A 27,602-nucleotide genomic window follows, 5' to 3' on the forward strand; every position below is an offset into this window, starting at 1 on the left:
CCACAGTTCTCACAAAGAGGCCTCTAGAACTGGACCCTTGTTTCAAATGTGTTTTCCAGAACTGGACACCGGACTCCAGTTGACCCCTTCAGGACTGGAACCATTGATCCAGAAATGGAGTCTGAAGCAGACATGCTTCCAGGATTGGAGGCTATTTCTGTCCCAATGGGAATCAATTTGTTTGTTGGACTAGAGAGAGCAAAAATGTCACGGATAAAAACATAACGACCCTTGGCGACCTCGCTTTCATGTCCCTAGGAAGCAAACCAAGCATCGACCCCCTCTGTCTTAGGGGGCAGGGGGAGGGGCACGGCATTAACAAGTTTGCAAACCACTGCCCTAGAGGCATCACCTCTCTGGCTGGAGGCGGATATTTCTGAAAAACAGGAGGGGTGGGGTCCGTCGGCAAGTTGCAGGCACTAGTAGCATAGCAGGGGTCAATGGGCTAGGGCAATCATTTCAGATTAGCCCACATCCTCTGATAAGGTTAAAAAAAACTTTAATTGAGGTGCAGTTGGCCCCTCAGGCCCTTGGGTCCCGTTGCTACTGCACCCGCTGCACATATGCCTGCGTGCACAATAAAGGACTTAGCATGCCTTGTTTTCTGTCGCGCATCTGTGATCACAAGACAAGCACTCAGGTCACATAGTGGCAGTGCGGGGGAAGCGGAGAGACGCGGGAGGAGCTAACCAGAGGTCAACGGGTTAATGTGCCAGCTGCAGAGATCGGGGTGGAACCAGCAGGTTAATAAAAAAGCTATTTGTTTTTTGATGCAGCGCGAGCCAGGAAAGTAGGAAGGGGCGACAGGAGCGTTTTACACCATAGTAGATAGGCCGGTAAACAGGAAGAGAAATGTAAAATTACTAGCTGGCATAGATTGGCATAATGCGATGACATCGGTAACGAGATTGTTTTTTTTTAGGTTTTATACAGCGTTTTGAACAGTTGTAAGAAGGTAAGAAGATAAACTGGAGAGAGGGCGTGGCGTAACTTGTGAATGAAGGTGTCCTTGTGTAATGTAACTGGTGCTCATATAAAGCCCCTAAAACCTTCGGGTCGAGTTCCCGCTATATAAAACTGAGAAATGGGCAGAGTCTCGTCGGTGAGGCTCTACATCCTCTGATTCCGGGGACTACACTTATTCTCTCTGTGTCTACCCCCCCCCCCCCAAAAAAAACCTTAATATCTCCCTGTGTATTGTAACTTCTGCGCATGCAAAGCGCACCAATTCCTTCGGATCGAGGTGGCGCTATATACAACTGAAAACAAGCTAAAATGTACAAACAAAAGTGAATAAAATCACAGAATATCGCGCTGACGTCTGAATATCAGTCTATTACATAACCTCACATATAACATGTTTAATGAAGAAGGAGGAAAGAACCGAGTTTGAGCTTGACCTGAAGAGTTTTCGAAGGGACTTTACAAGAGGAGTTTGAACTAGAGTTACAGTGCCTTAGTAATCTTAGCTCTATACAACTTCTTATAACATCATAATGTAACATAGAAGCATGGTCCCTGGAATTATGTGGTGAGGGGAGGACCAAATTATGCATCAAAGGGGACTAAATCATGCAAAAAGAAAACACAAAATATGCACCTTAAATTGGCATATTTTGAGATAGGATTAATTTATTTTGTCATTTTTAGGTTTCTCTTACACAACACGTGCTGTCTCTGCACGACAAGTTGTTTACATGCAGTTGCCTTACAGCCCATGCATAGCTTACTATTTGTTAGCTTCAGCATCGCTTTCATTTGCTTCGCTCCCATTTGTCATGGAATGCGGGTGTCATGTCCTCTTCTTGTGTTTGGACCTCTCCTGGAGCATGGACCAAGTACTTGTGTCCATCCACTGCTCCCATGTTTGGAGCTACTTTTTCCTTTGTCTAAAAGCACTGCATGTGAGTGCTTGTGTTTTCAATCCATCTCCCATATCCCATCCATGTAGTTTTTATTTTCTCCCACCTCCACCTTCCATGTTGCATCTATTCCCTCTCACCTCTCTACCCTGTACTCTATGCTTTTGCACTCTACTCCGATGCACTTCATGCCACTGCACTCTACTGTGCACCACTCTATTTTAAGCCACTGCACTCTAAACCACTCTAATCTACACTATTCTACTCTGTGCCACTGCACTGTACGCCACTTTACTCTGCACCACTCTACTCTGTGCCCTATACCACTCTGCTCTGCATCCCTCTAATTTTTGCCACTGTACTCTATGCCACTGCACTCTACACAACTGCACTTTGGAGCAATGCACTCTATGCCAATGCACTCCACGCTACTCTACACCACTACACTCTATGCCACTTTAATCTGTACCACTGCGCTCTATGCCACTCTAATCTACTCTACACCACTCTACTCTATGGGACTGCACTCTATGCCAATGCACTCTACTATGCATCACTCTATGCCAGTGCACTCTACCACACTGCACTCTACTCTGCACACTCTACTCTATGCCACTCCACTGTTGCCTACTGCATTCTAAGCCATTCTGCTTTCCACCACTGCACTCTACACCACTACACTCTACATAATTCTGTGCCATTGCACTCTACAACACTCTAATCTTCTCTTCTGCACCACTGTACTCTATGCCATTGCACCCTACACCACTTGACTGTACTCTGCACCATTCTACTCTATGCTACTGCACTCTATGCCACTGCACTCTACTCGGCACTACTTTATGTTTCCCCACTGCACTCTATGCCACTCTACTCTATGTCACTGCACTCTACACTACTGTACTTGACTCTGCACCACTCTACTCTACACCACTCTGCTGTATGCCACTGCACTCTATTCCACAGTACTCTACACCACTCTATTCTATGCCACTCTACTCTACGCCACTCTATTATTCTCTGCACCACTCTATGCCAACACACTCTACTCTGTACCACTCTACTCTATGCCACTTTACTGTTGACCACTAAATTGTATGCCATTCTACTCTCCACCACTGCACTCTGCACCACTATACTCTGCTTTGCATCATTCTATGCCACTGCACTCTACTCTACTCTTCTACTCTTCACCACTCTGCTCTGTGCCACTGCAATCCACACCACTGTATTCTACTCTGTACCACTCTACTCTATGCTACTGCACTCTATGCCACTACACTCTACTCTGCACCACTATACTGTTCCCCACTTCACTCTATGCCACTCTGCTCTATGCCACTGCACTCTACACTACTGTACTCAACTCTGCACTGCTCTATTCTATGCCACTGCACTGTACACCATTGCACTCTATGGCACTCTACTCTACTTTGCAGCACTCTGCTGTGTGCCACTGTATTCTATTCCACTGCACTCTACTCTGCGCCACTCTACTCTACTTTGCAGCACTCTGCTGTATTCCACTGCATTCTATTCCACTGCACTCTACTCTGCGCCACTCTACTCCATTTTGCACCACTCTACGCCACTGCACTCTATGACACTGTACTCTAAGCAACTGCACTCTATGCCAGTCCACTCTACTCTACCCCACCCCACTCAATTGCACTTGCGCCAATCTGAGCCATTCCACTCTTTGCCATTCCACTCTATGCCACTCTATGGCATTCTACTCTACACCACAACCCCCCCCACTTCACACAGTGCCACTCTACTCTACTACACTTCATTCTATGTCACTCTGCTCTGTCATTCTCCTCTACCATACCCCAAGCCACTGTACTCTACTCCACACTGCTCAATTCCACCGTACTCTGCGCCACACCACACTACAGTGTCACTTCAATGTAGGCCATGCCACTCCACGCCACTCTAGTGCACCCCACTCCAAGTCTCAGCAGCTCTACTCTACTCTACTCAGTTGTACTGTATGCCAATTCACTATGCCACTGCACTCTACACCACTCTCCTTCACTACACTATACTCCAGTCCACTCTACACCACTACACTCTACTTTGGGCAACTCCACTCCACTGTATGCCATTCTACACCACTCCATTGCACCCTACACACTCTATGGCATGCCACTCCACTTTACTCTGCCATGCTGAACAGCATGGCTAAAAGACCTTAGCAAAGCCAATAGCTCTTCTGTAGGCGAAATCTATTGGCTTTGCCAATGCCTTTTACACATGTTGTCTGCATTAACGTTTCACTCCTTTTGAACTGACTTAGTCTCCAAATAAAGCAACAGAAAGGGCACCAGTCAACCTTTGAGAAAAGCCCCCCACTTTGTGGCAATACTTATGACTGCTTTTTTAATAACTTTTGTTCCATTTGAAATAGAAACAAAAAACTGTTTGTTAAAATCCTGAGATTATGCAGCAAAGGATGGGTTATGGGATTGTCTGGCACATATGGCTGCTTCATAATTATACAGAAAGCACCGTGGCCCCAAGGTCACATAATTCCAGAGTCCCTGCATAACAATGCATTGTGAGGTGTGAAATATTAGGAGGGACGAAAATACTGAGTGATCTGAGTGCAACAAAGAGTGACAGTCATTTGAAGCTGCACAGAGCACTGATGTGGTTGGAAGGAAAACACACTGGACCAAGAGAGCATGACATTAGGAGATTGGGGAGTTTATACAAAGGGTGTAAAGCTAGTCTGAAAACAGAAAGATCAAAAGAGAGAGTCAGGGCTCTGCTGTCGGCCGAAAATGTCCTCAAATGGAGGGCAAGTGATAATATAGTTCATGGTATGTGAGAACTTTCTGTAAAAGCGTAAAGGATCAGCCCCATGTCAGAAGAGGTGGAAGTGCATTCCAGATCCTATGAGCATTTCATGAGAATGAGCGGGGTATGGTGGTCTTTTTCCCTACGTGAGGGGGCCTAAGAGGCATAGGAACGTTTTACCCCTCAAGAGTATAATGTTACTAGAAATAGTTATCTTCCATGTCAGATATATTGGGGTGTTCATGTGTAGAGATTTGAATGTGATGCCGACCACGTTGCAGGTATTCGTTGCTTGAAGCGATAGTAATTTAGGGGAAGAGGGTAGAATAGGAGTGATATGGTCGGACTTCCTAGTGCCTTGGACAAGCCAGGTGGTAGAGTGAAAGACAGCTATGAGGGGTGCAAAGCAAGGAATGGGAAGTCCCTTGAGTACAACATTTCTGCCAGATGACCATGGCTTGTACTGTTAGTTGTATGCCCACCTTTAAGAGGAACGTCTGATGATCTGTAAGATTCGCAAGTGGACATTCACGTTCCTAGTTATGGTCTTGACGTTGGTCTAGAGTAAGCTTTGCAACTAGAGTAAAACTGAGGTACTTGACAGTAGGGACATCTCTAGGGGAGAGCCCCAAATGTTTTATATGGTCAGTCCATGCAGTGGGAAGAGAAATTCAGCTTTCCGTGGGTTTCATTTTAGCTACTTCTCAGCCGTCCATGACTAGACTCACAGGTGAACAGGTGGTGAAGCCTGTTAGTGCAAACAGATACAGCTGAGGGCTCTAGGTACACTGGTGGAAGGAGATCCAAAACTTCCATAATAGAACACCCAGATGTTGACGATACAAGTTGAAAAATAAGAGGGCCAGGATCAAACCCAGGGTCGAAATGAAGGGATCATGGATGATGCTAGATTTGGAGTTACCAAGCTTTGCACATTGGCATCTGTTCGAGAGAAGAGGTTTGAACCAGGATTTCATTTAGGATGCTTGGGGGGAAATCACGATCAAAGATTTCAAAGGCTGAGGACAGGTTGAATAATTCTAAGAGGCATGGGTTTAATATATGGGATAAACTACCCACATCATATATTGTGAAGATATTTGAGTGGTATTCTGTGACCCTATAGAAGAACAATGCCAATGACAGAGTTCCTTCATTAGGTAATGGAACTCCAAGGTGACTTGCAATATATTTTTAACATATGGCCGGGTATATATTATTTATTATAATACATAGTCATACCATCACCCTGACCACACATTGCTTAAACCCTTTGGGCCATATTTAGGGGAAAGACACACAGCACAATGCAACACAAAGCAGCAAGTCACTGTGGCGCACTGTGTGACAGGGAAAGGGAAGGAATACGCCACATTTAAAATAATATGGTGCATTCCTGTCTTTGTCCCTGTGTTGGTGCAATTTTGGCTGCTTAGCATCAACACATTATGTTGTAATGGAGGATTATTTTTGTTTGTGGAGGAAGAGGCACCTTCCTGCACAAAAACAATTCCCTGAGGCATTTTCCTCCTCCTTTGGGTGCTGCAGAGTGCCTGGGATGCCTGGGAATGCATAGCATTTTGGCGCATTCCCAGATCTCCCACTTTTGGTAAATCTGAGAATGTATAAAAATCCATGGGTGTTGTGTGGGAGCACCCACGGAACACCCATGGAAATCCTCCCTGGGGCAGAGTAACGCAACGCAGTAATTTGCCCGGTGTTGCATTACTCTGAATTTATCAAACCACTCAGGGCCATGCAAGGTGGCCTTGTGAGGCATGATAAATCACATTTTGGGCTTGCATCGCGCATGCACCACATTGCGTGGTGCAAGAGTGATGCAATCCCGCTCATAAATATGCCTTTTTATGTCTTGCTGTTTCATATGAAAGAAAAAGTATGATTGAGATATGAAAAATAAAAGCAGAATCTGTAGTGCAAAATTAAACTCACCAAAAACATGTAGTAATTTGTTGTAAAAAGGATATAACTATCAGCTTAGGGTAAGTCAGGTAAAAAATGCTATAGCCTAAGTTGTATAGAAACACACAGAGAGATTGTTTTGATTTGATTTGAGGATTTATAGAGTCCTTCAACTACCAGAACGAATTTAGGCACCTGTAACTTTCCTTTAATGAATTACAGCATGCAAAAAATAAACATATTGCCTTAAATATTTCCTTTCTGCTGGTCAATGGTCATTTTCAGAAACAGATCAGAAGAAGAACAAGCATTTGCAATGCAACCGGTCTCGCGTTTGCTTGAGCTAGAGCAATTAGCATTGTAAACTCCTAACTGGACTTTTCTTGCCACATAAATTGAAAATGAAAATAAAACAGTTTCACATAACTAACTAGACATTTCTTGCCATATAATCTAAAAAGTAAAAGTTTCACATAAGCGAGCTGACGGCCACCATCAGGGCAAAGCAGACACACAAAGGGAAATAAAAGTTCACTTGTAGTGAAACCTATTGTCAAAAGTGCAATTATCCATGTAACTGACAAAAGGAATATACATCGGAACAACGCATGCTGGAACAACGCATGCCTGAACAACGAGGTCAGAACAACGACCTCGTTGTTACCACTAATGCCTTTACCACGAATGCCTTAACAACGATTTTTCGTTGTAAAGGCATTCCTGGTAAAGGCATTAGTGAACGGCATGCATGGTTCCAGCCTGCGTCCCCCCTGACCCACCACCCCTAAAAATGACCGTGACCCCCCCATCCCCACCCCTAAAACCACCCCAACCCCCCACCCCACCCCTAAAACCTAAACAACCCCCACCCCCAAATACTAAAAACACCCCGACCCCCCACCCCACAAACCTAAACCACATCAATCCCCCACCCCCAAATACTAAAAATACCCGACCCCCCACCCCCATCCCTAAAACTAAAAATGCCCTGACCCCCCACCCCTAAACCTAAACCACCTGACCCCCACCCCTAGAACTAAAAATACCTCGACCCCCACCCACCCCTAAAACTAAAAATACCCCTCCCCAAACCTAAACCGCCCGACCCCCCACCCCAAAACTAAAAATACCCCGACCCCCCTTCTCCCATTCCTAAACCTAAACTGCCCCTAAAACTAAAAATAACCCTACCCTAAAAGTGCAATTACCTACGTAACCGTCAAAAGTGCAATTAACTATTTAACAGGGTCGATGTCATGCAAAGCGGTCGACTTCTGCCCAGCGAAATCACACTGCGCAAAAAGAGAAAAAGTAGTCCAGAAACCGGACGGAAATCGTGGAGCGTCGTATGTTTTCAGTACTTCGTTGCTGCACTCGAGGAGGGCTAAACACCGGAAAAGGCATGACTTATGCATGCCTTGCACTAATAAAAGCAAGCAGATTTTAAAAGGCAAGCTCACGAACCAATGAAAGAAACTGACGTGACATGGGCGTGGTTTGAACCCAAAGAGAGATTACAACACGGGACAGAGCACTTTGCGCTCGCTCGTAAAAATCCAGTTCTCCTTGTCATTTTAGCTCTAATTTTGCTCAGTGAGTTGAGCAGCTAGGTCATTTTTTTATTACAGGTAACCAGAGACGTCACAACTTGACTGTAATAAGAAACTTAAAGACAGTTTTTTTTTTACAGCAATTGTAAGATTCCATGTCTTATAAAGCGATAAAGAGATGTAAAGTGACATGTTCAATCTTCAGGTTTGTTGCAGTGCACGACTGGACCAGAAATCTGATCGATGTGTCCTAGGGGATGGTTATAAAGGTGAAATCAGGTTTGTTTACTGCACAGTTCATTAGGATCTTTGCCAGAAAAGAAAGGCCAGCGACAGGTCCATAACTGTAATTTCAATTTGGGCTCAGTAGCCAATTTATGTGCAGAGGTTGTACATGGCTATTTTATGGAGATCACCTAAAGATCCGTGTTCAAGGGACACATTAACAGTTTGGGGCCAGCGAAAGATATGGCGATTCATTTTCTCCTTTGAAAAAGGAAGAAGGAGTGGAACCAGCTGAGTAGTTTGAATAATGATCTGTTATCAATAATCAACTTATTGGTGATCCCTGAAGTGACAGGCAAGAAAGTGTTCAACATAGCTAAGAATTTGTTTCTAGAAGTGCTTAATTTCACATTTCTGGAGAGTAGTAAAAGGCACTGGTCTCTTCTCCCATGTCAAACTATATGGACTTCATTTACTGACGTTTGGTAGAGGAGGGCTTAGAGCACTTTCTCTGAAGTATCTTTCTTTCAGCTGATTTGTGGCTCGCTCAGCTCCTTTTTGACTAAGGATGACTTGACCCGGTAGAGTCATGCTCACACGATTTCTTTTCAGATGATAGTTGGAGCTGTTTGCTTTCTCAGTTGGCTTCCCTTGATCTTTGCTCGGAGGCCTGCAGGGTGTTTCCCTATTCAATTAAGTACGAGTTGTGCTAGTATGCATTTTTCGCTGTTTTGTAGAATATGTGGTAGTCTAGGGTTACATTCGATGAGTAGAAGGAATGTTTTGTGTTAATTGCTTTTGGAGAGTGTAGTTGAGGATACCAGGGAAGAAAGAGGACTTATGTTGATGTTTTGATATCTCTGGTGATTTTCGGACTCTTAATGAGATTGTATGTTAGGGGCATGAGGGATAACATGGATATTTAAAGTGGATGCAACAGACCAGTCAAGTACGATGGCCTCCCGTGACTGTTGATACTCATGCCTGGCAGCAATCAGGCTGAAACAGGGGGCAGTCCATGGTGTGACTGAGTAAAGAACAGCCCAGTTGAGCTTATATGCATCCAGTAAGGCTTTTAATTCTGATGACGGAGAGAATGAATGACGTCACAACGAAAGATGTTTTCATGGGATTAAATGATGCATCCTATGGGTGTTCCATGAGTTCTAAAAAAAAATGCTGTTTTTTCCTTGGGAATTGATGTTGTTTTTTAATAGTTTTGTTGAGTTAGAGGACATACCAATAGTCAGCCATTCAAAGCATGAGAAATTGTATGAATCGAGGAACTTGCTTGAGAGATATTATTCAAACTACATCACCCATGTTTGAGGATCCATTTTTGCTTCTTATTTCAAAGCAGTCAATTAGCAGTGGATCGACTAGCGTTCGTAATGATAAACTGGGTTTTGGGCCTGCAGTTGAGTCAGGGTATTGGTCATGTACCTGCTTTGCAAGAGCTGGCAGGTTCAACATTGCTGATGTACAGTTTTGCATGTTACATCGATTTGTGGTTATTTTGGTGTACTTTAGGGTCTGATGTCAATAGGGCTGTCAAGGCAGGTTGATCTGAGACTAAAGAAAGTAAAAAAAGTCTAGGGTTCCGTATATGTTAAGAGCTGTTCCTTCATTACAGTCAGGGTCCAGGGAAGCCTTCTGACTGTAGAAGTGGTTTTGGGGAGGAAAATGGCAAGCTATAGACTCAGTTGAGTTGTTTTGACTTTGAGGTTGGGCATAGGGTGCACTAGTTATCACACGTATACTGCCAGTCATGGATTTCAAGAGGATGCAGGTTATTTCTGTTCCAAAAAAGTGTTTCTTACCCAGTTGCACAACATATGATTTTTGACAGATCACATTTCATGGGGGACTTAAGGTCAGATCTGTGGCCGTCTTCACTTCTGCTGGCAGTACAAAAGTGTTACTAGTCTAAGTTTTGGTACTCAGTTAGCCTGTTCATGGACGAATGCAAGTTCATCGAACGGTCCTCAACTTCATTCTAGAGTGTTTCTTTGATCAGCTGGAGTCGTTCAGAGATAGAGGCTACTGAAGAAGTGTTTCTAATATAGGGGCATGGATCTATGACATATTCTCAGCACAACCACTCACTATATAAATCTGTTCAACTTAGGTTAATTGTAAGCAAATGTATCTAATGTTGCTAACCTTAAAAATAGCCACTAAACGAGCTTGCTAGAATTTATGCTGGATATCTATGTGTTAAAGCCATGTGGGTTGTATCGACATCGGATAATCATGCATGAGTGTCGCATTTCATTGTATCTTCATTAGGTACTCATGCTGTAGGGTAACGTTGTTTTGTTTCTACATTGGATGCTCATGGTTAGGATTAATTTGGCTTTATCTTAGTTGGTAGTCATGCTTCGGTGTCATATTGGGGTGCATCTATATTCGATGCTCACTGTTTTGGGTCATGTTGTGTTGTATCTACACTGAATAATTATGCTTTGGGGTCATGTTGTATTGTTTCTTTGAATACTAATGCTTTGGAGTCATGTTAGGGTGTATCTACATTGGTTACTCATGGTTAGGATCAGTTTGGTTTTATCTTCATTGGAAAGTCATGCTTTGGTGTCATAATGGGTTGCATCTATATTGGATGCTTTTTCTTTGGGGTCATGTTGTGTTGTATCTACATTAAATAATGGTGCTTTGGGGTCATGTTGGGCTGTATCTACATTGGATACTCATGGTTAGGATCAGTTTGGTTTTATCTTCATTGGATAGTCATGCTTTGGGTTCATGTTGTATTGTTTCTACATTGAATACTAATGCTTTGGGGTTACGTTGTATCTATATTGAATACTTATGCTTTGGGGTCATGTTGTATTGTTTCTTAAATACTCATGCTTTGAGGTCACATTGGGGTGTATATCATTAGATAATCCTGGTTAAGATCAGTTTGGTTTTATCTTCATTGGATACCCATGCTTTGGGGTTATGGTGTGTTGCATCTACATAGTACGCTAGTGCTTTAGAGCTATCTGGTGTACATACATTGGATACCTGTGCATGAAGGGCCCGCTCAGCTGTGGTACGGCAAGAAGAGTTTTTTGGGAGTGTTTCCTTACAGGTTTTGGTGAAATGTGCGTGATAGGGTTGTACTTGTGGAGAGATGTAAGACTAAGAGGCCAATACTGATGTCATTGTGGTTAATTTGTCACCTTAATGCTCTTAAACATTGGTCAGGGAGACAGAGGTCTTGGTATGCAATGAGTACTCGGTCTGAGTATCCTGAGTATTTACGAGGAGAGGTGGTGGCGTGCTGATATTTTGTGTGACTCCCCTCCAGGGGTGCACGAACAGCTTCTCGGGAGATAAAGTTAAGATCTCCGCTGTCTTCGCAGTATCAGCCTGGGTGTAGTTCTCATGGTGTCTGCTGTGGAAAGGGAATCTAGAGGTGGAACGAGTGTGGAAGGTGAGGTAGAAGTGCCAGAATGGCGAACCTAGCTAAATAAATACAATTAAAATACCGGATGCGAGATAGGAAGCAGCCAGCAGATCGCACCACTTTGATTTCCAGTAAGATAGCTCTGTGGATAAGCGCCTTCTGCAACGGAGCGTGTAAATAATGCCATAAACAAATTAACAGTTAGTGTCCTGACCTGGCCAAGACGCAAAAGGATGATTGTTCTAGAAGGAATGTGAGGGGAGGCTGGGCGCAGGCGTGGACAGCCTGCCCTCTGTGAGCGCGCGCGCAGGGAGGGACTGCTGGGCGCATATTTCCCTCCTCAGAGCGGGGGGGAGGTGGTTCATGAGCTGTGCCACTCTGGGGGTTTACTGGGTGGTACAGCCGGGATCTACGGGAGGCGGACGTGGGGGTGCAGCGGAGTCCTGGAACGGATCTCCAGAAATTCTCTTGTTAAAAAACACCAGGGGCAGTGCTATAGACGTCAATTCACCAAAGTGCCATGGGTAGCGCAAGTGATGCCCCTTTCACCACCATTTATACTCACTCACACGTACATATTTTCACATACACCCAAATTCACACACACACTCTTACACACTCCCACCGACAAGGACGCACACAACATACATTTTAAAGCATTTTTAACTTAACTTAGCTGCTATGGAAGGGCATATTTCAACTAATTGTACCCCGTTTTAATTACACTAATAGTGAATAATATGTTATTGAACAGGGGGCACTTTATTTTAGCCATCTCTTTCAATAGTGAAGGTCACTTTTCTTTTGGTGCCTGTGCCTACTTTTTGTCCCAGCCAGACCCTCGTCATCATCACCCACATGGAAATGAAACATCTCAGGGGTAGAGGGCCTCAGTCACAAGCAGATCTACAGTTACAGCTCCATTTACATTTGATCTCTAATCACAAAATTTACCATACATGGATTACATTTCTTTGTTAATAAGCAATGCTCCACAACTAGTGCCTAGAATTATGCAGTAGTAAACCTCACATAAGGAGTGGAGTGAGGGAGGAGCAAGTCATGGTTTGCCTTTTCACTTTGTGAACACTTATAAACTTGTGGGTTTGTGAGCATTCACAAATGTCTACCGAACCCATTCCTCCTGGAAATTGTTGGGGTTTTACTTCAGAAAAAGGCTGGAGTAAATCGCCTTAGAGGTCAGGGATAGGAATGGATCACCATCTAACTTGAAAATGATGGGAAGGGGTTTCTCCACAGGGAAAATATTGTCATTGTGGAGAAAAAAAAAAAATGTCCACATCGGGTTACTTCTCCAGAGGACATGGCAGTAATTATACGATGTTTATAGTTTTGCATTGAAGAAATTGCGGCCTTTAAGAAATCACGATTCACTCAGTAGCATGGTTGGCACATATTTCCAAGCATTCTACGGTGGAGTTTTGTCCACTTAGAACAATCATAAATCCACACCCATGAGGAATAATGTTTTCGCCAATGCAGATTTACAATTTCCTCTGTGAATCGGGTCCATGGTTACCAAAGGCTGGCCGTGGCCTGCCAAAGTTGTCAGCCCCTCTTGGCTAAATTCTTCCAGAGCATCTTAGCGGGTTTGCTTTGATGCTCTAGTAATCCTTCTGAAGGCATTGTACAGTTGTCAGTCATCCTTGCTGCTAATGCTTTGGCGCCAAAGTGTTCCACACTAGCACGCTGCAAGCTCAAGGACCAATACCAAGGAGACTTGAACAGATTGTTACCTCAAGCCATTAGTGAGGGTGAAAAATCAAACTGAAACAGGCATTGATATGTATATCCAGTAAGTCCAGCCTTAGTGACCTTAAATTTACTTTACATATTTATTGCAAGTAAATGCCGGAAAAAGAAACATTAAAAAATATGGCACAACCTCTATCTGGTTGTAATAAAAACGTTAAATAATACAATATTAGTATGACTGCTTCCTAGCAAGCAGGGTCACCCTTTTCAATTTCAATAAACTGCACAGGAAATATATTTCTCATTGGCACAAAGAGAATTTACTAATGGCTTTGAATTACTGTAAACTGAAGACAAACTTTAAACACACACAAATTAATTAAAAATTAAAAAGGGATAAAGACTTGAAAATAAAACATTTGCGAAGTAAAGTGTTATTCTTCTTGCTATGGCAGTGAAGTGCACGTCTTTTGATACGAATGTGCACATTTAATCATGCGAAATACCTTCCCTCACAGTGCAAGACAGCCAATGCGAGATGTTGGCTGACTCACTGTTCCAAGATGTATGCTGGTTTGGGCAGAAGCACAATATCAACCATAGCTAACGGTGATGTGAAGTCATGTTAGATACAGACACACCCATGCATGCCTTACATTGCGGTGGAGGGTGGGACTTATAGCTCTTTATTTTGGTGATGGGGGATCTCACATGGGCCCGTTTTGCACATGTCCGCTGAATTGCACATCCCTACACACCAAGATGGACACAGCATTATGCACAATTTTGTGCTGCTAGTTTGTTGGCAAGACAGTTTCCAGATCTGGACCTGGGACAGGGAGTTTGGTGTTTTAAAGTTACTGAACTGATTACACGAGTTCCTATGCATCAGCACTTCAGAAACAGACATGTGACAGACTCTGGTTGGATGGCACAATACTTGTGTTTTTGTTCATACTGCAGTGAAAGGCTTAGGATGCCCTCCCTTAAATACATTATCACCTGGAACATTCGAGGCATGGACACACCCACCAAGAAATGTCAGATACGCACATACCGTAGAAGTCAGAATGCTCATATTGCATGTTTACAGGAAGCACACCTGTCAGCCTCCGAAGTAGGCACTCTCAAATGCAAAGAGCATGCTGTTACACAACATGCTGAGGGAGATAAGACAGGCTGTATGCTCGTTAGGCTACTCAAATCAGAGCTAACCAACGGAGGGCAGAGTACTGGGCAGTAGCACTAGACAAGGCGACTGAAAAGGCGTTTGAGGCCCTCAGCTGGCTTTTTGTAATGGCTGTGCTTTGATGTATGGAATTAGACAATACATTATTCAGTTGGGTCCAACTCACATAAAAGGCTGGCGGTACGATTCAACATATTATGACCGCCACCGCCGGGACCGGCGGTTTACTGCCATGGATGTCCTGGCGGCCAGAATCCGGATTTTGACTCCCCTTACCACCAGCCTGTCTATGGCGGTAGACACCGCCATGGAAAGGCTGGCGGTAAGGAGAGTCGCAGGGCCTCTGGGGGCCCCTGCACTGCCCATGCACTTGGCATGGGTATTGCAGGGGCCCCCAGGCACAGCCCGTCACGATTTTCACTGTCTGCCTGGACCGCCGCACCACCACATTGCCGCCAGCTCCATTAGGAGCCGGCTGCAATGTTACGGCCGACATCCCTGCTGGGCCGGCAGGCAGAAACTCTGTTTCTTCCCGCCGGCCCAGCGGGGATGTCCAAATGTGGCCGGCGGGTTTCCGGCCGCATGGGCGGCCGACTGGGGGTTCAGCCTTGGCGGTCGGCCTCGTCCGACTGCCAAGGTTGAAATGAGGGTCATAGTGTTCTGCGGGCTTTCATTATCCTAATGAGACTGCTGGATTTGGGCATCAGCATCACCTGATTTTGGGGAACTGAGTCCAATCCCACATCATGTGACAACTGTCGGCCTAATCTGTTTCCAGCCAACTAGCAGCACCTCATCTCTGCCCAAAAGCACGGATGATTTTTGCCATAAAGGCGCAGGACAACATGACTTCTCAGGGAAATCGTGGTGGATCAGATCTCATCCTTTTCTCTCAGTTGCATTAGTCTCACACATACAAAGTCAAACAGAGGCAGAGAAAGGTTCAATAGGATTTATTGAATCAGCTGCATCTTAGATAAAATGGCATGAAATGCAATGAGAATGATGAAACATACTAGGAGCAAAATGATGACAAGGAAAGTGAAACACAGGAAAAGTCCCAACATACCATCACCATGCACAATATATGCGATTCCTACCTAAGCTATGTTAGAGCACAGCAGGATAAGCCCTAACCCGCCCTTCAGGATTCCCCCCGGATAAGACATCATCCCTCATACACGCATATGACAGTAGCGAGGAAGCCTGTTGTCTATAGAGACACTATCCCCATGAAGGGTAGGGAACAGGTGGTCTCAGCAAACAGCTGTAAAAAAGTCAGACATCATGCGGTCATCTGGCTGGAACCTTCCAATAACATGCCTGGGACAGGGAAATGTTTTATAATAAAATAGCTGATGTCCTGAGAAATTTCCCTATGTAAAAATATGTGTGTTTCTGTGAATGTTAGAGATGCAGTGTACCACTTGTACCGACAATCCTATCTCACTGCAGACTTGAGGAAAGCACAAAGTGAAAAGAATGTTGTGCTAAGAAATGTTATGCTTTCCTAAGCAAAAGGACAACTAGATGAAGAAAATAAAACACAGCCATGAATGTGGCTGATTCTAAAATAATAACATGAAGCAAAATAAAACATTGCTAGGCTAAAGGGCACGAGCAGCAGGCCTAGGTGCTAAAATAACGTCACTTAAATTGCTAAAGAACAATAGAATAACACTGGCCTTAAGCCTTACAAATCCAAACCTCACTATACAAGCAAATTGCCTAACTTTAACCTACTCCCACCCTTAAAATTGTCCCTACCATTCCCTGCAAAGCTCTACCCCTTTCTGTGTTAAAATACCTCCCTCTGAGGCTTTCAATCTCCCCTACAGTTTAACTGCAACTCTTAAACCTGTAACTACTTTAACTTGTCAATGAACCTCAAACTTCCTGCCTCGTCCAGGCATGTTTGCCTACCTGTTCTCTTTCCTCTGGATTGCGCCTGCCAACAACAACAAACTTGGATAACCCATGGCAACTGCCACCCAGAAAAGGGGGGTGAGGGGTGCGGAGTTGCCACTCCTTTTTCTGCCCTTCTCCCCCCACTATCTGCTGCTTCCTAGTGCATGTTAAGGGCCTGATGTATCTCCAATAAGTAGAGGAAAGTACCATAAAAAGACAGATGTACCCCATCTCCACAGAAGAAAATCCATAGCTTTGTAGTTTGCAAGGGCCTTGTGGTCAATTCAGTCTATCCTGTTTCACCTACAAAAAGACTGCATCTCTTTACTAATCTTTCTCATCGTCTCCTCTATCACTCCCGGTTTAGCTGCCCCCATCCATACCGTCCTAGGTATAAAAATTCAGTACACATAATGTGTGTCCCTGACCACTGTTTCTGTATTTCTAACAAGTCGTCTTTCATCCTGCGCAATGAAACCACCCCTTAATCAATTACTAAATCATTCTCGTCTAGAAGAAGAAGCAAAATATCCGGACATTGCAGCAGAATCATAATCCTATTTAAACACTGCAAAAGGCCTTTCCATCTCATTCCCCCTTTTGCATACCACTGAACGTACATCTTTTTCCAGGTAGAAGCCCATGTTGGAGCTGTGATTGCTCCCTTTGTCTGTCTCTCTGCCCACTTCACAAATGAATGTCCGGTCACCCACAATAAAAGACCGGGTACTTTCGGGCCTGGCACCGAACCTGAAAGACACAATGAAAAGTGTAAGGAAACCCCCCTACCTACTACCACTCTCTCTCCTTGCGCACATAGCACTGAAAACAGTCTGGGGTCCACCTGCCCAGTCTCATGATGCTGACCCTATTCCACCTTCTTTTCCTTGCTTCCGTTGCTAGACCTTTGAAAAAGGAAGGGTTCTATAACACCTCATATCCACACCTAAATGTGATAATATTTTGGATAGAACCACCAAAAGCTGATACGTTGTTACTGGATTGCCGTCCCTATGTTTAAAAACGTTGTCCTCTCCTGCCACACCATGATATTTCAGTGTAATGGCCCATGACAGCAGGCAAAAAGCCACCACTGTGAACGTACACAAAAGGACCTCCCTACCCTGCTCTCTTTGGTCTGTTTTTGACTTATGCAGCCAGACTCTCATCCCATCCTCGCAGATTCTCACCTCCCTCCAAAGCAGCCCTCTTGTTCCCCTACCACCTAAAAGCTCAGACACCCTGAATGCCCCAGAAAACATCCAAGTCATTAAAGATGTAAATAGTGTCTTTTCTGTCTCATCCCGACACACCCTGGCAAGCTGTGAATCACCGCACAGAATAGATCCCAAGTCAACGGATTATTTTTTGGTCTGCTCACCCCCCTCTTTAGCCCAACTTTCTAAAATCCGGGTTCCCAGCTCACCCGCGATTGCTGTGTATCCCCATAGCAGCTTACTCATACAGGCAATCCCTGGCACGTGTGGCACTCTGAACATAATGTCACATTGTAGGCACTGCAGGTCAAAAATACACAGTAACTTCAATACCTGTGTGCCCCTTGCCGACTGTATTTTCATTACTTGTACCACTGGCATATTATCAATATGGAAAATCACTTTCTTGTGTGAGAGTTGTTCCCACCACAATACCACTGCTACTACTAATGGAAAAAAATCCAAAAATGCAGCGCTCCTCCTTCCATGCTTCCAGTCCTTTGGCCAGTCCTCTAAATACCATTTGCCTTGCCAGTACAGTCCAAACCCAATTCCCCTGCTGCATTGCAGTACACTTGTGCGTCCCACTCCAACTCTGACATCACCACCAAGGGCACACCATTAAAAGAATCCAAAAAGAATTGCCACATCATCAAATCTTCCCTTGTCCCCATAGACAGCCTTATCTGGTGGTGTGGCAAAGACAAACCTGACAGTGACATCTCCAACCCCCTACAAAATGTTCTACCCGCTCTCACTACCCGGCATGCAAAGTTTAAGGCCCCTAGGAGCAACTGCACTTCCCTCACAGTCAGTTAGCTCTTTTTCAATATTGAATCCAGTGGCAACTGCATTGTCAATTTCTTGTCCACTGGTATGTGTGCTCCATAGCTCTTGAGTCTATCTAGATGCCCTGGAATGACAGCACCGTGCAGGGTCCAACTGTCTTCTCTAGCGCTAGGAATATCCCTAAATCCCCCATAATCTCCTGAAACCTAGTCATCATCGTTTGGCAGTCATCAGTTCATGTCCTTTCTGCAAAAAAGAAATTGTCAGGGTAGTGCGTCACATGTATGTACCCAGTTGCCCTCATTAAGGCCCATTGTAGGAATGTGCTAAAACGCACAGTGCTCATGAAATAGAACACCCAATCAGAAGCTCCTTATCCATGTGCCTCTGTCCCTCAAATTGAATGCCTTACAAGTGAAAGTTCTCTGGGCGGACAGGTAGCAGGCTAAAAACTGACTTAATTTCCCTTTTTGCCATCAGGGCGTTGCTTCCCATATTTTCCATGATGGCTAGTGACACATCCACTGAAGAACATTTCACTGAGGATTGATCCTCCCGGATATAATCATTAATGTTGAATGAGTTTAGTTGTCCAGCCTCCTTCTTTGGCACCACTCCAATAGGTAATACTATCTAGTTTTCCATTGGCCAGTCGTCAATGGCCAAGCCATTCCGCCCTCCCTCATCAATTTTCCTAGCACAATATGTTTTAGTAGCGCAGCTGACTTTAAATTATTCGCCCACTGGTGCTTCCTTAGCCCCATGTATCTCAAAAGGAAACCCCAGGTAAATCCCTCCACCAACAGTTTAATGTCCTCTGGAATGTCATAATAAACTAACCATGCTTCCAACCTGTGTAACTTAATGGAGTAAGTGCTCTTTCCTCCAACCCCTTGCCCCCCATGGCCTCCCGTGAAACCAGAGGACTGTGGTTGTTGATGCCCCAGCTGCCCTTGGAACTGCACCTCGAGATTGCCCTCCTGTACCATAGCAGTTAACAAGGGCATGTCTGTCTGCACGTCTGGAGCATACATGCCTGAACTTACAATACTCTCTAGTAGCGAGTCCCTTATAGAAGTCCCAGCTTGCCTCTGTCTGTCCCTTTCCTAAAGTCCCCCCCTTACCGAGTGGGGCACACTTAAAAGGGATGATACACGAAAAGAAGTCAGCTGGGCGTGAATATGGTCTTGCCAAACTTAATCGGTCACAGTGTGGTGCCAAAGGTCAGAATCCACCTCCCCAGTTGTGCCTCAGGGTCCTTTGCCATGCGTGCCGGAAACTCATTATTGTATTGCACCCAGACATTGATCCCATAGTTAATGTGGGCCTTCTATATTGTGTCCATATACTTAAACAATGACACACACTTCTCTGGGTGCTTCTTGCTATAAATGCTAGCATAAATGAGGAAGGCTGCCGTCCAATTATCAGTTGTCAATGGTACCTCCAGGCATTGTGCCAAATCATGCTCTTCCTCCTTCGATCCGTCCTCTGCCCTGACTTCTCTATGGAATAGTTTCAACATTTCCATGTATTCCCTATTCTATATTTTTTCTTTAGTTGCCGGCATAAGATGTGCCCCCAGAGGTTTCAACATTCCCATATGAGACAACTTCTTGATTCGAAACTTTTACTTTTGCTATACTGTTTTGTCATCATCCTTCTCCCCTCCAGTCGCCCCCCTCCCTGCAGCTTGCTCTGTGACGCCTTCATTTCCACTGAGGCCTCTGTCCCTTTTTCATGTGTAGTGTTCCGATCTGGTGTCTTGTCTGACTTCCTTGAAGTCTTTGCATCAGCTTCCATTCCAGTACCATCATCTGTACCCACCCTGTGTCCATCACATCGATGCCACCCTGTAATCTCACATTGCCCCCTTGCAACTCTATCACATCCACTCCTGTTGAAACATATCACAGCCACCTTGCGTTCCTCTCTGCGGTCCTTACCTTGCACCAAAGTAGGTGCCTGTACTGGAGCCCACCACTACGCCAACAGGTCCCTCCTGACCATCTTCGGCTGTTCACCATACTGTGTCCTCGCGGCACTTGACGTCTGTAATACACTAACCAAACGTTGATGAGAATGCCCTCCCCGACCTCCCTCGTTCTGATTCCATCATCTACTTTCCCTATCCTGCTTATCACCTTCTACCAATTCACCTCCCCTCAAGCTTTCGTCACCATAATCCAATATTGTTCTATCAACCATGCAATTGCCTCTGCTCTCATGGCAGCTTTTTCTATCTGTCATTGTAGTCTTATCACAGCACCAGAACTTACACTCCATGGCCTACTGTGTTGGAGGGCTAAACCCTGCCCTCCCAACCTCTCTTCAGATGTCGAACGTGTCCACTCACTGTGTCGGTCTCCATGGGTAGTTCTGTACCCCCTGGCCGTCTGCACCGCCAAGGCCATACCGGGCCCTCTTGTGGTGATGATTTTTACGTCCCCCGACAGAGTCCAGCTAGCCGTATGGGGCCAAGCCTTCTCTTCGTCTTGGGGTTGTGGATCCATTCTGGGCTCTCCTGAGTCTTCTGACTCCTTGTACCATTCTACTTGTAATTCTACTTGTAAAAGAAAGCCAGGGTCCGATAGGCTGGCTACTGTCTCAAGCCATGCTGGGCACCCCCTATTGCAACTCTACCTTTTCTTTTCTCCTCAACCTGCTGGCTTCCGCTAGCTCCAGGTCCCCTTGTGGTGTTATTAACCCATTCCATGGCTTATCATCATGTAGCTTTCCTACCCCACAATCTACTCTGGAGTACATTCCCAGGAGCTGCTCTAAAACACCCTACCCACTGGTGCCTTACAGTATCTGCCATCCCACCTCCTCCCCTCTTCCTACTCTCCTTCACTCCATTCCAAGCCTGCCACCAGCGACAACTCTTTAACACCACCCAATGGGGCCCCCAAAACCACCTTCGCCAGTTGTGCCTGCACCCTCATAACACCCGTTCCAATAACCCCTCTCCAACAAATCTGCCCCCTGGCCATTGCCTGCCCCCTCCCCACCCTTCTTCCCTCCCTTCATATACCTGCTACTCCTTGAATTCTGCCTCCTGAAATTCTGCCTGCTTCTCCTTCCCTCCCCAAGTGAGACCCTCCTCCTATGCTGTCCCCAGTTGTTCCCCTCTTCCCATTCGTCCCTTTCCCCACCAAAACCGCTCCAGACTTGCTGCCCTTTTCCGCTCACCCACACTCCCAAGTCCTGGTTGCATCCCCCACCCCCCTTCCTTTCCCTGCTGAGGTCCTCGCATTAAGGCCAGACCCCACCTCCCTCCACTGCTCTTGAATGCCTTCTCACTGAAAGTAAGGGTTAAAAATCCCTTCCGACTCGTTGTTCCTCTTTTGCCAAACCAAACTGTCTTTGCAGCATGAATTCTATTTCAGGACCGGAGGCTCAGATTATCCTGTCTCCTTCTTTACTTACTCCAAACAGCAGACAATCATTTTACAAGAAAAATATAAACTACATTTCCCAATAGGCATAAGCCCAACATCACGTGGCCCAATCACCACCCGTACCCTTTGTCCATAAGTGTCATGACCCTTAACGTCACTTCCTCTTTCTTTGCTGCTCCGCAGCAGATAAGTGACTTTTTCTATACTCTCTCATATTTGTGTGTTTAGATATATATATATTCAGTTTTTAAACTAACTATTACTGTCGGGTAGCGACGCAATTCCGCTCGCGCTGACCTGTGCATGTTTTACTTGAACTTTATTGTTTTAACGGCTTTTATCACCGATATTTGTCAGCCCTGTGGAGTGGGAGCGGTAGCGTCTACACGGCCGTGTAGTCCCTCGTCGATTGCGGTGCTCGCGCTTTGCGAGCGCGTTTCGAGCCGAACTCATCACTTTGGATGAGACGGCTCGATACACCAGACGCGTGGAGAGTTAGCCTGCTCATTCCTCCCTGCTTTTCTTGATTTGTGCTCACTGACACTGGTTCCTCAAAGAACACGGGTTGTAAAATACAATAAGGCTTCGCCTAGAGTGTTTCATTACTACAGGCAGCTCCCTCCACGCTTTATTTGGGCTGCTGATTGCCTGTCAGGGCTTACACTCCCCCTGTTATACTATATAAAAAACCCTTAATTTCCTCATTATGGCACAATGGAGTGAGAATGAGACAGGGTTCTACCCTGATGATTTGGGCAACCAACTAGAGGTAAACCTGGTTGAAGCCTTAGATAACAGAGTACAACAATCTGTTAATGACGCCCTGGTAAAAGCTTTGGGACCCTTTTCAGGACAATTATTTGACTTCGTCAAATCCCAGGGTTGGCATAGTGAACATCAAGCCTCCTCCCAGGAAAAGAAATCTAAATCTAAATGCAAAACCAAGACCAAAAACCTAGAGGAAGTGGAAAACACAATCTCTGGTGTTCATGCTGATGCATTTAACAAATTATTTAAAAAGCATTCCCCAGAGCATAACTATAGTATTTCCAAAGACCTAGACTCTTCTCAATCCTCCTCGGATTCCAACTCCGACTCCAGCGACTCTGACGCTTTGGATCCGCCCATCCCCAGCAAGAAACCTAGGAAAGATCCTTCCCCAGTAAAAAACCTAGATTTCGATCCCACACAGATCATGCACCCCAGAGCCTCCAACTGGACCCCATCCCCTGAAGTAGCTCAGTACATCCACGACAATGTCAGAAGAAGTTTTGACAAGGAGGTCCGCTCACGCCTTAAGACTGAATGCCCTAGACCTGATGTTGATGAAAAAGTAACGGACACTCCTGACATTGATCCCACCATGGTCACTTTCATGAGAAAATTTGGCAAGGACCCCAAAAAAGGTCTGGACAGATCATGGCGCATTTGCCAAGACAAACTATTAGATGTCACAGGCCCCTTGACAAAAATCCTAGACATGGCCTACCTTGCCAAGCAAACAAATACACCCGTGGATACCGATGTTCTGATTGGCTGGGCCCAGAGGTCACTTTGCCTACTGGGCAACGCAAACTGTGCTGTGTCATCAGAACGTCGCAAATCCATTCTTATGAGAATAGACCCCAAGCTAACAGACTTAGCAACCTCCGAAGCTGGTCCATCGGCCGATGGCCTCCTTTTTGGCTCATCCTTTATAAAGGATCTAGCAAAGTTTTGGGCTACCTTCTCTTACCTCGACAAAGCGCACTTATCACTTAAGAAGGTCTTCAAAAGAAACCTTTTTACCAGGGCCGGCCATTTTGGAGGGCGTACGCCCGGCCGAGGATCCCTCCAAAGCTCCCAATACTCCTACACAAGAGGTAGAAAAAACTGGTACTCCGATCAATCGGACAACACCTTCTACCCCACTCGCAACCGAGGCGGACGCCCCAGATATAGACGAGGACCCCGCAAAGGTCAGCAGGGTGCAATCCAAGACTCCAGTTATTCAGGTGAGCATTATCCCTCATTCACAAGTACGCCTTGGGGGCAGAGTGGGCTTATTCCTAGAGAACTGGAAAAGAATTTCAGGAGACCCCTGGATTCTCCAGACTGTTACTGGTTTTCATCTAGAGTTTATAGGAACACCGCTCCAATCCTGCCCTCCAACACAAATGTATTTTTCCCTAACAGATCAGACTTTTATAGATGCAGAGGTACAAGACCTCTTACACAAAGGAGCGGTAAGTTACTCTTCCCTGCACCCATCAGGTTTCTTAAGCCCCATCTTTGTCGTAGACAAAAAGGGAGGAGGTCACCGTCTAGTACTAAACCTCAAAGAATTCAACTACTGGATTGTGTACAGACACTTCAAGATGGAGGGTATCCACTTGTTACGAGACATACTTCTAGAGGGAGATTGGATGGTGCGTCTCGACCTCAAAGACGCTTATCTGTCAGTACCCACATTCCACCCTCACAGGAGATTCCTACAATTCCTTTGGAAAGGACACTGTCTGGAATTCAATGCTCTCCCCTTCGGTCTCTCATCGGCTCCGTGGTGTTTCACGAAATTATTGAGGCCCGTGATGGAACGACTGAGATCCAAGGGAGTCAGACTCATAGTGTACCTCGACGACATCCTTCTGATGGCTCAAAAACCCCAGACTCTCCTGATACATCTAGAATGGACAATCAATCTTCTGCAGGAATTAGGTTTCCTTATCAATGTGCAGAAATCATTATTGATTCCCTCCCAAGTGATAGACGTCTTGGACTTCAGGATAGATTCCAAACTCTCCCTTCTTATTCTCCCACCTCAAAAAATTCAAGGCATCAAGAGGGAACTGAGGACAGCACTAGCCAGCCAGATAATATCCCTGAGGAACATTGCCAGAATAGTAGGTCTCCTGGCCTCTTCGATTCAGGTAATCTTCCCGGCCCCTCTCCACTACCGCGCCCTCCAAAGACTCAAAATCAGGCATCTCCAACAGGGTCTCAGCTACTCAGAATCGATTCCCCTGACCGACGAAGTGAAAGCAGAACTTCATTGGTGGCTCCAACACATGGAAGCGTGGAACGGCAGGGCAATGTTCGGCTCTCACCCAGAAATTGTGATAGAGTCCGATGCCAGCCGTTGGGGATGGGGAGCCCGATGCGGCTCGATAGTAACTGGGGGTCGTTGGTCGACCTGGGAACAGACCCTTCATATCAATTGCCTAGAGCTCCTAGCGGGCTTCTTTGCTATCAGGAGTCTTTCTCCTCAAAGGACGGACTGCTGCATTCTGCTTCGAATGGACAACATCTCTGCAGTGCGGTATGTCAACAAACTGGGGGGCACAAAATCCAGAATACTGGCCAAAATTGCCAAAGAATTCTGGCACTATTACCTCAGCCACCGCCTGACTATCATGGTGGAATATCTCCCAGGGGACCAGAATACAATAGCGGACTGGAACTCCAGATACCTGACAGACTTCAGCGACTGGAGACTGGATCCGATAATCTTCCAACAGATTTCCAAAATTTGGGGCCCGTGCGAAGTGGATTTATTCGCATCTCGTCTCAATACTCAGATACCAGCCTTCTTCAGCTGGCGTCCAGACCCTCTGGCCTTAGCGACCAATGCCTTTCTCCAGGATTGGTCGAAGTTTCAGGGATATGCTTTTCCTCCATTCTTAATGATCCCCAGAGTACTGTCTCAGATAAGACGTCAGAAAGCGGAGATCATATTAGTGACCCCTTGCTGGAGAGCGCAATCCTGGTTCCCACTTGCCCTTCAGTTAACTTGCGCCCTACCTCTTCTCATTCCTCCTCGCCCGAATCTCCTTTTGAACCCGGAGAACCATCAACAGCCAATGATTGTTTCACTGAAACTAACATTGACGGCTTGGAAGGTTTCAGGGCAAGATGGAATTCCCCAGGAATTTTGCAGCAAGCTGCGACATTCATCAAGCAAGCCTGGGCAACAGGTACCCACAAGAGATATACATCTGCATGGCGAAGATGGACTAGTTGGTGTGATAGACGGGATCTCAATCCCGTGGAATCTAATATTGAAATGATTGTCAATTTTTTCTAGCTGAACTAGCCGGCACAGGCCTAGCTTATAGAACAGTCAACAACTTTAGTTCGGCCATTTCAGCTGGCCATAATCACCTGGATGGGAAACCGGTAGGTGAGCATCCGCTTGTATGTAAGTTACTTAGGGGTATCCGCTTATCCAATCCTCCTCACTCTAAATACTCTGTTTTGTGGGATGTTAACATTGTACTGAGGTTCTTGGAATCCTGGCCAGACAATGGCTCTTTATCCCGTAAACAGATCTCAGTCAAATTTACAATGCTATTATGCCTCATCTCCTGTAAACGTGTATCAGACGTCAAAGCCTTGGACTTAACAGGAAGAGTGTACACTCCAGAAGGGGTTACTTTCAACATTTCCAAACGGACAAAGACTAATTGCAGGTCGGTATCGTACCCAGTATTTTCAGACAACCCAAAACTTTGTGTGGTTCAATGCTTAAGACAATATGAAATGGTTACAGAGACTCTTAGACAAGATACCTCTGGTCAGCTACTTATAGCTCTACAAAAACCTTTTAAACCGGTCTCGTCTGCTACCTTGTCTCGATGGGTTAAATGGTTAATGAATGAAGCAGGCATAGACATTAACGTATTTGGAGCTCATTCAGTGAGAGGCGCAATGGCGTCCAAGACATATGCTCTAGGTTCTCGTCTAGAGGACATTATGAAAGCGGCAGACTGGTCATCTGAATCCACTTTTAGAAAATTCGATCAAAAACCTGTTCTAGACGTTGCTTCTGTGGTTATTAATCAGCTTTAAACAAGCATAATCTAAGCCTCCGGTCCTGAAATAGAATTAAAAAAATTCTAGCTTACGCGTCAAGAATTTTCAATTCTATTAAGGTCACGGAGGCGAGGATTATCCCTCCCTAAGAAACAATGTTGTTAACATCAAATGATTGCAATTATGTTTTGATTGTATAATAGACATTATTTCTACCCACCCAGAATTGTTATTGTCATTAAAAGAATATCTTACCTACAATACTACGGGATATTACCATATATATATTGTTTTCCTTAGGTTCTGATCAGAAGAATCCTTGAGGTCGCAGCTTCCCTAATCTGAGGACGTTGTACACGGACCTGTTCTTCAGTCCAATCAAGAAGTTTGGTTTCCAGAGGACTTCGGTTCACACCAAGTTTGCAGTTTGAAAAGTTTTGATTTTGACTGTTGTGAAGAGACTTATCAAAGAAAGAGGAAGTGACGTTAAGGATCATGACACTTATGGACAAAGGGTACGGGTGGTGATTGGGCCACGTGATGTTGGGCTTATGCCTATTGGGAAATGTAGTTTATATTTTTCTTGTAAAATGATTGTCTGCTGTTTGGAGTAAGTAAAGAAGGAGACAGCATAATCCTCGCCTCCGTGTCCTTAATAGAATTGAAAATTCTTGACGCGTAAGCTAGAAAAGTTTTTATCCTCCATCTTTGTCCCTTTCATGACTGCCTCGCCCTCTCCCTGCCTGCTAATCATTGGGCCCCCTGCTCTGGGCCCGAACGCATGCCCCACACCCCAACCTCCCACCCGAGTACCAGAGGT

General features: G+C 45.3%; 1 long non-coding RNA gene across 1 annotated transcript; it reads left to right on the forward strand.

Annotated features, from left to right (window-relative positions):
- Nucleotides 1-713: 713 nt before the first annotated feature.
- Nucleotides 714-27,166, forward strand: LOC138247283 (uncharacterized). The gene is made up of 3 exons (XR_011194409.1): nucleotides 714-743; nucleotides 923-955; nucleotides 27,083-27,166. It is a non-coding gene; the product is annotated as an uncharacterized lncRNA (long non-coding RNA).
- The last annotated feature ends 436 nt before the right edge of the window (nucleotides 27,167-27,602 follow it).

The sequence above is a fragment of the Pleurodeles waltl genome, chromosome 7, assembly GCF_031143425.1.
Source record: "Pleurodeles waltl isolate 20211129_DDA chromosome 7, aPleWal1.hap1.20221129, whole genome shotgun sequence".
Lineage (NCBI taxonomy): Eukaryota > Metazoa > Chordata > Amphibia > Caudata > Salamandridae > Pleurodeles > Pleurodeles waltl.